Source organism: Panthera tigris, chromosome B2 (assembly GCF_018350195.1).
Source record: "Panthera tigris isolate Pti1 chromosome B2, P.tigris_Pti1_mat1.1, whole genome shotgun sequence".
Lineage (NCBI taxonomy): Eukaryota > Metazoa > Chordata > Mammalia > Carnivora > Felidae > Panthera > Panthera tigris.
Genome location: NC_056664.1, coordinates 17,274,329 through 17,285,688, shown reverse-complemented (window position 1 = coordinate 17,285,688; position 11,360 = coordinate 17,274,329). Strand labels below are relative to the sequence as shown.

The window sequence follows — 11,360 nt, the reverse complement described above, 5'->3', positions numbered from 1 at the left end:
AGCACATCTCAATTCAGAGTAGCCACTTGTCGAGTGCTCGATAGCCATATGCGGATAGTGGCTCCATATTGGATGGTACAGATGCACAGCGTGTATGAAATGATAGTAAATTGAACCAGTACCACTACGCTTTGGACTTTTTGGGACCTTTTTATTCTAAGAATTTCACTGAGCATTTAAAACGCACAAAGCCAAATGTAGATGGCCTCAAAGGCTGTATATTCCTCTATTATACCTGTCCTTTGTGCTAGCATATTTGGAGGACTTTCCTTATTTTCTCTTTTTGAATTGAGGGAAGAGAGCAAAAAGCCTTTATGGGTACAGATTTCCAGTAGAAACAAGACTCCTTGTGCTATCAATCTCGGAAAAGTGTTTTCTGAAAAATCAAAGTTTTGGTGTTTTCGAGTTACATGAAATGAGAATATATAAGGCTTGAAATATTTGTTGCATTAATTACCTATAAATTAGTTAAGGAGTTAAACTCCGTTTACTGCCAAAAGACATTCGAAGGTGCTGGAAAGATCAGGAAGACATCAGAAGTGTCAAATGTGACGGAGTTTTATGGGTTATACGAATTTTTTTTGGTTGAGATTAATTTTCAATTCCCCCGTGACAAAGGGTATTTGGTTTTACTGAATGTTGTAGTAATGGTTTTGATAGGCTATTTACAGCCTGACACCCCAAGCATCTAAGGCAGATAGGTAGATCTGTTTAAATGCAAGAACTCCTTGTCCTACATGTGGGTCTTAGCAACCCTTGCTACTTCTGGGGAAAATAATCCTCTCAAAGTATGTTGTTACATTATTAAATCACTTGTCTCCTAAAGCATGAGACCACCTTCTCTCAAGATCTCTAAATAAATCACATTACTTTATCAAACTGCTTATTTACACAGCTTAGAAACACTGATAGTTCATCAACCTCCTGATTTTATGGCCAATCTTCAGACATGCTAATCTGTCACATCTTTTGAAACCCCTTCCTTCGTGGGTAATAGTTTTCCCCAGGAATTCCCAATCATGTCATATTTAATGAAAACAATACCAGTAATCACATTGGTACGTAGCCCTTTCCTCTTGGGAATCTCCAAATGGTTTCCAGATTGGTGGGGGTCAGTTTTCAAAAGCCCCTTGTAAAAAAAAAAAAGGGGGGGGAGGGGATTAGTTCTCTATCAAGGTGGAGGGGGGAGTAAGGCTCCCAACGAGATTGAATCATTACCCGTGTCATTCAGTCCATCTGTGCTGTATCATTTCTTTTCGGACCCAATGTTCCAATAAGCTGAAGTGCACCTATTTGGCAGGGACCCCTCTTATGCTGGCCGGGGAACCATCATGCTGTCATCACAGCTGGATATGACAGGTTCCAGGAGTTTAGAAATTGTTCTTGACATGGTGGGAAGTATGTTCATGTCCTCGCATCAGGAATGCGTCATTTCCTACGTAGGTGGAGCTGCCCTATTCCCAGCCCTTTCTATCCGGTTACCACGGTTTATTTTCCCCTATGGCGCTTACCACCACATAACGTGTTACATATTTGTCAGCCTTTGCCTTTACCTACCAGCATGTAACCTCCATGAAATCCCCAGCTTTGTCACTTTCGTTCACAAGTGTGTTTACTGCCCAGGCACTTAGTAGGAGCTCAGTCGATGGTCAGTGAATAAAAGAACAAATGTACGTGCAAGAACTTCAAAATGGCACGTGCACTTCCTTTCAAATAGTTAAATGGAGTCAGAGATGCCTAGAATAACATCACGGCGTTGCAGTCTATTGGCTGTGAGATCTTGAGAGAGCTCCTTGAGCCCTCTGGTTTCTTGGGGCTGAAATAGAGTAGTAAGGACCTTGCAGGTTGGTTGAAGACTAGATGTAAAATGCTCAGCTGAGCATAGGGCCTGGCTTGCAGTGAGAATTCAGCTAAGAGTGGCTATCTGAATTTTGAAAAAAGGCATTATTGTTCCAGTGGTTTTTTACCCGGAGGGTTGTTAGATCTCAGAACCCTAACTTTAACCATGGAGGTTAAGCCTCAGGGCTAGGTTCTATTCCTTCAAGGGTCCAGGACAAAGACTTGCGCCTAGTTACAGGTCCTGGGGGGGGGGCTCTAGGGCAGCAGGAACATGCTTTGCAGGGTTTTCCAGCAAATCTAAATACAGTCTTCAAGGATACCCTGTTCTACACACAGGGGCTGCAAGCCAGCTTCATATTCCAGCCCAGCAGGGACCGTTTCTGAGAAGGGGAGGGGGCTCACGATGCCCCACAGCAGGTGGCTTTCAACTAACAGAAGGGGAAATTTGGTTTAGGCCCCTCTGGCTGGGGGTTATCAAGTTGTCTTTGCTGAATAGTGTCTTGCCCTTATTTGGGCAAGGAGGGAAGTGGGGGGCGGTTAGTGGGGGGGGCTTTCATTCCTACACCCTGATTACCAGTTCCTTCCCAGCCCTAGTGTGGCAAGAGCAGTTAGAGTGACAACAGCTGACTCACCCAGCACAACCCGTCACCTTCTGGGGAAAAAGAGATACCGGCATTCTTCTCTGGAGGCCCTCCTGAAGGACACATACCTCTGAAAGCAAGTGAGTGTTAAGTGCACAATCTTATCTGCTTCTCCAAGCACAGAAAGAATATTTTACCAGCCATTTAAAATAAGTGGCCCTGCAAAAATGCAACATTACTCGGATAAGCATTCCCGGCACCTCCAGGAGTGGGGGAGGAGAGCCCTTCCAAAGAGTTAATAATATAATGTAACAAAAGATAGAAAAAGCCATTTTTAAGTTGTTTGCACTTTTACACATTGTTATCATCACTCAGACAACATTTTTCACGTTAAGAAAAGGGAGGGAAAAGGATTTCAGAGACAGAGCTTGCAAATAAAGATTTCTATTAAAGTATGTATGTGTGTGCGTGGGTCTGCTTGCACACACGTGCACACACGCATGTGCACACACACTGACTTCTCTCGGGACTCCTGCACAGAGTGGCCATGTGGGAGCACTGAGCCTACAGACTTCGCCAGTTCCCAGCTCCTGCCACAGCTGACCCCCACCCAGGAATGCTAGGAATGTCCTCCCTCACCTTCCCTGCCCCCCACCCGCCCCGGCTAGCCCACCTCCCCAAATCCTGTTCAGTCATCTGGGCTCCAGCCCCAGCGCCTGGAGAATACTCCCCTACAGATTTCACTGCGGTCCACATTCTGCTTTCTCTAAACATCTGTGACATGTTGTGCTAGCCCGTTCTTATACTCGGAAGTTTGTTCTTGTAGCTGGACGAGTGGAATAAACAATCGCGTGGTTCTTGCACAGAAGGGTCATAAATCCTCATACCCCCTCTTCTCCTAATGGAAAGTCTCTGAGATGCCTCCCCAGGACAGGGATGGGACCTAACACACTGCAGCAGCATTTCAAAGCTTCTGCAGTGGTTCCTGTAGCCCCTCCGTGATTAGATGGTCCTGACTGAGCCTGGGTGTCTTAAGCAGGGACCAGGGGCCCAGAGGGCAAAGGGGAGAGAGTGGGGCACTGGGGTGGGAGGGGTGGATAACACTGGACACCATTCAGTACATTGATGTAAGGCTCCAACTGCTTAACATAAAATTATACCGTGTTAGCATGGAATGGATTGTGCCGTATTCAGAAAACATACGGACTCCTGGGTATTGAAATAGATCACACGATTTTAAAAAGTAATGGTTATTTTTGGAAGAGTGTGTGTGTGTGTGTGTGTGTGTGTGTGTGTGTATGTGTCTGCACGTGCACATTTGCAATGGATTCCAGAGTTATCTGTGGGATAATCAGCAAAGCCCTCCTTCTGCGGCTTACGCTGCTTCAAAGCCCCTCCTGGATCCCATTCAGTCAAAACACTCATTGAGCACCTACTCTGTGCCAAGGAGTGTTCTACGTAAGTCAATCAGTTCCCGCCATCCGGGAGGTGACAGCCTTCCAGGAAGTGAGAGAAGATGCGGCTAGGGAGCACGGGGTGTGGGGCCGGGGGTGGGGGTGGGGGTGATACCTCCAGCTTGGATGAATAAGATGATTGCAACATTGCTGTGGAAGCTAATTATAGAAAAATTCATCTCTCCTGGGTTATAAACAATTTCCTATAACTATTTTGTTGAGAAATCTAATCTCATGAGGATTTTTTTGTGTGTCCCTTTCCTGACTTGTTTTTGTGGGATGTGTGTGTGTGTGTGTGTGTGTGTGTGTGTTCAACTGTCGTTGGGATTATCATACACAGAGCCTGCTCAGGAGAAACTTGGTATCCCCCCGAGTCCCATGTCACCGAATCCCATGTCACTTTTGCTCTTTCTCAAACCCTTTTAGTGCCCAGACGCCCCTGCACAGCCCTCCTACCCACAACACACGCACACACACACACAGGCTCATATACCCACACCCTTTGTGGTGGGAGGTCCCCAAAATGCAATGACCTGCTGACCAGGCACCTTCCATCACATTACAGGACTGTGGGGAGAATGGACACCGAGAGGCAGTTTCTCTGTCCTAAGACATTTTATGGTGAAGAGCAGCCTCCTGGGGGGTTCTGGGATCTGTTCTCATTCCCATTCCCACCTTTCCATCAAAATCACCTATGAACGTAATAATCCTCAGGACTCACTTGAAAAAGTACATGGGAAGTCAAGATTTTTTTAAAATTTCCTCTTTCTAAAGGTTAAAATGAAAGCAGGGAAGAACAGAGCATTACTCTCCTGGGCCCAGGAGGGATGGGGCCTGGGTGTCCCAGGCCCGGTCAGGTTGTCTGTATGTGTTTCCCTCGCCACAGCGCTCCACGATTTATCCGGTGTATCCGTGCCCGCCTTTCTCAACCACATGGTCAAGTCAATCCGGAAGTGATGCCAGGTGCCCTCCTCACTCGGCAGGCTTCTCTCCCCACCACCAGCTTCTGGTACTCCAGCCATTCCCTCTTCTGAAAATGCTCTGTGTCTCCCCACCTCCTGGTGTCACTCACCTTTGTCCCCTTACCTGCAAGGGGGAGCCTTTCCTGTCAACCCTCCACCAGCTGCACGGGTCCCACCCCTTCTCGAAAGCATTGCTAGAATTCCATCTCCTATAGCCCGCCCTAAACACCTAAGCCAGGAATGCTCGCTTCTCAGCCAGGAAAGGACTCACTGTCCTCCTGTGGTATTGCTCTCAATTCATGTATTTGACAAATAACTGTTGAACACCCAGCATGCCCCCACACAAACACTGCTCGGTATGAGAGAGACAGCGATGACCGAACCCAGAGAACAAGTTTTCGGTCCTGTGGTTGGTTGGTTCCCAGACTAGTTGTGGGGTCTTTCTTTCTTTCATTTTTAATTTATTTTTTAAAATGTTTATTTATTCTTCAGACAGACAGAGCATGAACAGGGAGGGGCAGAGAGGGAGACACAGAATCCAAAGCAGGCTCCAGGCACTGAGCTATCAGCACAGAGCCCAACTCAGGGCTCGAACTCACAAGCCGTGAGATCATGCCCTGAGCTGAAGTCCGATGCTTAACAGACTGAGCCTCCAAGGCGCCCGGTTGTGGGTTCTTTCTAGGGCAAAACTGGGTTTAATGGTTCCTTCTATCCTCGTGGGTTCTTTCTAGGCAGGACTGGGTCTAACAGTTCCTTCTATCTTCCAGAATCCAGTCAGAATTCAATTGAATGTACTGAACTGATTAATGAATTCATTCATTCTTTTGGACAGTGCCATACAGAGTTGGAATCGACACTGTAAATAACCCCCCTAAATATCTGAGGCCGAATGCGGAAAGAAGAGGCATACATTCCATTCTTATTAAAAACATCGAGCGGTTGTTTTCTGTATCGAATGTGGAATTCTGGTTTAATCAAACACGTCTCGGAGAAACACCCCAGCCCCCAAAGCAGACAGCAGTTGTAAACATCTCCTCTTCCGGCTGAATTCCAGATCCTGACCTGTGAAATGCCAGTTCGTGGAACGGAAGCTAAGCCCCGAGGGTCTTTGTGTGTTTAGACCCGCTGCGTGATGCCTGGTGCCGGACCGGGAGTTAGCTCAACCCACAAACCACCAGCAAAGGGGCTGAAAAAAGACAGGACCCAGGGGTTGGGAACACAGTTGCTCAATGGCCCAGAATCTGGATCTTGGAAGCCAAATTATGGTCAGCCGCATTGTTTAATTATTGACCTTGTTCTCTGGCACACAGGGTCTTATGTGTAGACTCTATCTTTTGCTTTTTCTAACCAGTCTCCTCCATCCCACCAACACAGTTTATTCCAAAACATGGCGAATGGCACGTATATTGGTTTTTTTTTTTTTTTTTGGCTTAAAACACGGTCAAGACTCTTGATGATGTAAGAGAACAACAAATGAAATCAGCTTATTTCCTTCCTGATTACTACACTGCTTTAAAGGAATGCTGAGGTTTTGTTCGCAAAAAAATACATTGATGATTACGCAACCAGTGAGATCTCCATTTCTACCTTATTTTGTTTCGCGCAGACTCGGTTAAACTTCTCAGCCCTCATATAACCTTCTCTAATCTTGGTGGCTTACTTGACAATCTGGTGAACTTTTGTCACATCCTGAGGCTGGGCGTGCATTTTAAGGTATCGGGGAATGGTGAGTTTTGTTCTGAGGTGAAGGAGGCAACATGGCATAGGTTTTCCGTCTTAAATTAGCACAGATCATAGGCTTCTGGGAGGACCATGACGTCAGGTGACCGCAGTGATGGGGCAATAGCAGCCCAGGAATCACAGGATAGCTGGGGAGGACATGGCACACTTCTCCTCAATCCAGCTGAGACTGTTAATGCCCAGACTGGGGAAGAGCTGCATCCCCCTTCTGTAGCATTGAGCTGGGCAGGCCAATGGGTTTCTGGAGTAGCTTCTGTCTGCATGGCTGTGTAATAAGAGGCGGTCTTAGCTAGGTCTGCTCTTACACTGTGTGACGGACCATTATCTGGGCCCTGCTAACTGATCACACACTAGATTGACTAAAGCACAGTCTTGTGGTTTATTTTGATCAAGTCCATGGGCTTTGGGGTGGCGGGGGGTGGGGGTGGGGGAGGCGCAAAAGACCTTATCGGTCGGTTCTTTTGCGTTGTGCATTCGTTTCTCCTGTTAACATTAGCCGAAGGTGTATCATAGACTGAATGTTTGTGCCCCATCCCAAATTCATATATTGAATACCGATGTGATGGTATTCAGAGGTGGAGCCTTTAGGAGGTAATTTGATTGAGATGGGGTCATAAGGGTGGGGCTCGCAAGATGAGATTGGTGCCCTTGTAAGAGAAAGAGCCCAGACCTTGCTCTCTGTCTACTGTGTGAGGACACAGTGAGAAGGCAGCCACCTACAAGCTAAAAAGAGAGGTCTCAACCAGATCCTGGATCTTCTCGAAGGGTGATCTTGGACTCCCCAGCCTCCAGAGCTGTGAGAAACAAATGTGTATTGTGTAAGCTGTCCAGTCCAGGGCATTTTGTTATAGCAGCCTGAACTGCCTAAGACAAACTGTACTTGCTGAATAGAAAACTGCTCTCATCTCTAAATATACCACCCTTCTTCTCCATATTCACTGAATATTTCCAGTACGTAATTACAATCTTTTACTGTACACTTGACCCTTGACCAACATGGGCTTGAATGGCACTCATGGGTCCACTCACATGTGGGTTTTTTAAAAAAAAAAAAATTTTTTTTAACGTTTACTTATTTTTGATAGACACAGAGAGACAGAGCACAAGCAGGGGAGGGGCAGAGAGAGAAGGAGGCACAGAGTCCAAAGCAGGCTCCAGGCTTCGACCCATCAGCACAGAGCCTGACATGGGGCTCAAACACAAACAGTGAGATCATGACCTGAGCCAAATTCGGACGCTTAACCGACTGAGCCACCTAGGTGCCCCTAGTGTTAAGGTTTGTTTGTTTGTTTGTTTTTATAAATACAGTACAGTATTGTAAATGTATTTTCCTTATGATTTTCTTAATAACATTTTCTTTTCTCTACCTTGCTTTATTGTAAGAATACAGAACATAATACATATAACAATATGTATATTTAATACATATATTTAATATTTTAAATATATGTAATATATTTATATAACATATAAACTACGTTTTAATTGACTGTTTATGTTCTTGGTAAAGCTTCCGGTCAGCGGTAGGCTCTTAGGAGTTAAACTTTGGGGGAATCAAAAGTTATACTTTTCAACTGGTCAGCACCCCTAACCCTTACATTGTTCGGAGGTCAGCTGTATTCTTTTAACTGTTCCAATATCCTTTTTCAATCCCACTAGGGTGGAAACTAGGAGAACAGAGTGGAACAGATTCTCCCTCCCAGCCCCAGGAAGGAGCTAACACGGTCAACATGTGGTGTCAGCCTTCTAACCTCGAGGACTGTGCGAGAATAAATTTCTATTGTTTAAGCTACCCAGCTTTGTGGTGCTTTGTTAATGACAGTCCTGGGGACCTAGTACTCACCGCTCCACTTAAACTCTAAATTATCTGCAGACAGGGACGCGGGGTCCTTTATCCCCAAATCTCTAGCAGCTGGCGTACCCACTAGATGGTTATAGAAACCTTGAGCTGCCTTCTCAAGCCAAGTTCTCCTCGGACTTTAAGTTGGGGGATAGGGGTTTAAAAAAAAGGGAAAAATGAGAGGTTGGAATTGGTACATACCAGAATTTTGCCCAAGTTTTTACTATCCCCCCCCCCCACCCCGACTCCTAAATCATGATGTCTCCTTCTCCACACGCATAGAGGAAAGACTCCAAGATCCAAGGCCGTTCGCCTTTAAAACCATCTGCTAACAGGGATAAGTAAGAACATAATGTTTTCACCCTGTGTCCTACCCCCTCCCTACCCTGGGGTTTAGCTACCCCGCAATTTCCTAGGGAACTCTTGTTTCTTATTATTTAAAGGTTAACTTGAAATTCATTTTGGATGAGAAAAGTAAGAAAACTCTGGAAAGCTGTGCATAGCTAAGTGTTTTACCTTAGGTTAGCTTCTAATTCCAGAATCTTTGAAAACTATCAAACTCAGTGATGGATTCATGTGGTTCCCTGACCAATACAGATATTTGTAATAATAATAATACCAGAGAAAAAGATAGTGCAACCTTGGAATGTTTTCCCTTTACTCAGCTGAAAATTAAACCAGACAGGCAATTACCAAGGTTTTGCTATAATATATAATATGTGTCCACTGCATTTATGGCACATTACATATTACATGGTTATTATTCTGCATTTTCGTCCAATCATCTTATTAGCTCTGGTATTTTTATGTGGTGAATGACTATAAGCTGAAAGTCAAGTGAGGAAGGCACTGGTGGAGAAATAAAAACACAGACTCAGTAAAGTCAAGCCCGTTAAACGTGACCACCACATACAGCAGACCACAGCTGGGGGTGTTGACAATGAACTCTCGACGACTGGAAAGATATTAGGGTACTACGGAGTGCTTTTGTAATGTTCTCTGCACTTAACTAAAAAAAAAAATCAAAAGTGAAGTGTACCGTGTTAAAATAGAATTCACAGTGACTTTAAATATATTTTTCAGACCCTAGAGAACACCATTGTATATTCTGTCGTATTGTTAAAAGAAAATGAAAACCGCTCTATGAAATTCTAAAAATAAACTTGGACGCATTTTTTACAGCTCATTCAACTGGTTTTCTAAATTATGAGTCATTTGTTGCTTTTGGTGTTTGAAGCCATTTGCCTAGAGCTACATCGAATCCTATTTTGGGGATATGAGTGAAGATATGATGAATTATAATAAATCAGGCTGCCATTCAGATTTTTTTTCTAATAGCGTTCTGTCTTTTCTTTCCTATTTCTAAATTCCCTACACACCTCTGTCTTTTCTTCTGGAGCTAAAGTTTTGTTTTATTTCTTTCTCACTTGCTCCTATATTCCCTCCTTCTCCCTAAAGTTAATGTAAACCATCACCACTGGGAATTCCAGAATTTTCCATCCCAAAGATAGAGTAACGTGGCTTAGTCAAGCAGCTCTGAGGGTAAAATTCAACTTCTTACATTATATTCTAAAAAGTAGGATTTGCTGAAAGGCCTGGGTGGCTCAGTCGGTTGAGTGCCCAACTCTTGATGTTGGCTCAGATCAAGCCCTGAGTCAGGCTCTGTGCTGACAGCTTGGAGTCTGCTTGAGATTCTCTCTCTCTCTCTCTCTCTCTCTTTCTCTCTCTGATCATGAGTGTGTGCACTCTCTCTCTCCCTTTTTCAAAATAAATAAATACACATTTAAAAAAGTAGGATTTATAGAGAAAGGTTTTTAATTTTTTTTCCACAACATTCAGAGAAAGTGACCATATGAGATGTATTAAAACGGAAGGGCCTGAATACCACTTATTAACACAGTAACTGATGTGTAAGTTGTCATCAATTTTAATTACATACTCGACCATATATTCTGACTCTGAGAACTAAAAATCACAATGCATATGTTATGAGAAATTATATTTTGACCCAACAAAGGGTCGTAAATGACAAAGCAATCTGCTGAAATATGTAACTTCTTTTCTATAATCACTAGGTATGAGGAGCTAGCTAAACTCAGGATATAGGACCATTTATTTCTGCTCTGTAGTTTAATGTCTAGGTCACAATGGGACTTCAAAGGTTGAACTGAATCAAACCGGAGTAAACCCTTGATCAAAAAAAAATATGTAACTGCCTGTTGGAATAGACTGCTCCCTTCCACATGCTTCCCTTGAATTTCAGGAATGTTCTTAGGCAAGACTGGGCCACCCCAGAGAAGGATTATGAAAAAGTGGACACAGAGTCTACGGACTGTGAGGGTGAGAGTGGGGAGTTCTAAGTGGTCCTGGCACCTGCAATGTCCGGTCTCCCTTTCAAGCTTTGTATCTTTCATTCCACCGTTTCCCTAATCCCCTACCAATGCAATCAATGTCTCAAGTGAAAACAACAACAGCAACAACAAAACCCTGGGGCATGTGTTAGCTGATTACTTATCCTTTGCCCAACATTTTGTAACATTCTGAAGGTACAGATCACATTCCCTACATCTTGGTGTCCTCGATAGGGGTCAGTGGCCAAGCAGATGCTCAGGAAATGTTTGCTGAATAGGAAAAATAAAGCAAACAGTTAAAAGAAATTGCTGGAAGGTCACTCCTCGTTTTACAGTTCTGGAATGTGGCTGACAGTCAGAGACCACTGGCCACGTTCTCAGCAGCCCAAGCCCATGTTTCAAGGTAGCTACGGGACACTTTCGAGAATTCCTTGAGATCTTTGAGTGACTTGATCCAGCACCAAGGCACTTTGTTGTGGTCCTTTGTTTTCTTATCACTTATTGTAAATGTTGAAGAAATCACTGACTGTGTCACCTTAGCAAATGGAGCTGGTGTATACACTGTATAATGGGGAGTCTAGAAAACCAAGTCA

The 11,360-nt window shown here is 44.3% G+C and overlaps 1 long non-coding RNA gene across 1 annotated transcript; it reads left to right on the top strand.

The window, feature by feature from the left end:
* Window positions 1-2,447: 2,447 nt before the first annotated feature.
* Window positions 2,448-6,294, top strand: LOC122238557. The gene is made up of 2 exons (XR_006217487.1): window positions 2,448-2,560; window positions 5,669-6,294. It is a non-coding gene; the product is annotated as an uncharacterized LOC122238557 (long non-coding RNA).
* The last annotated feature ends 5,066 nt before the right edge of the window (window positions 6,295-11,360 follow it).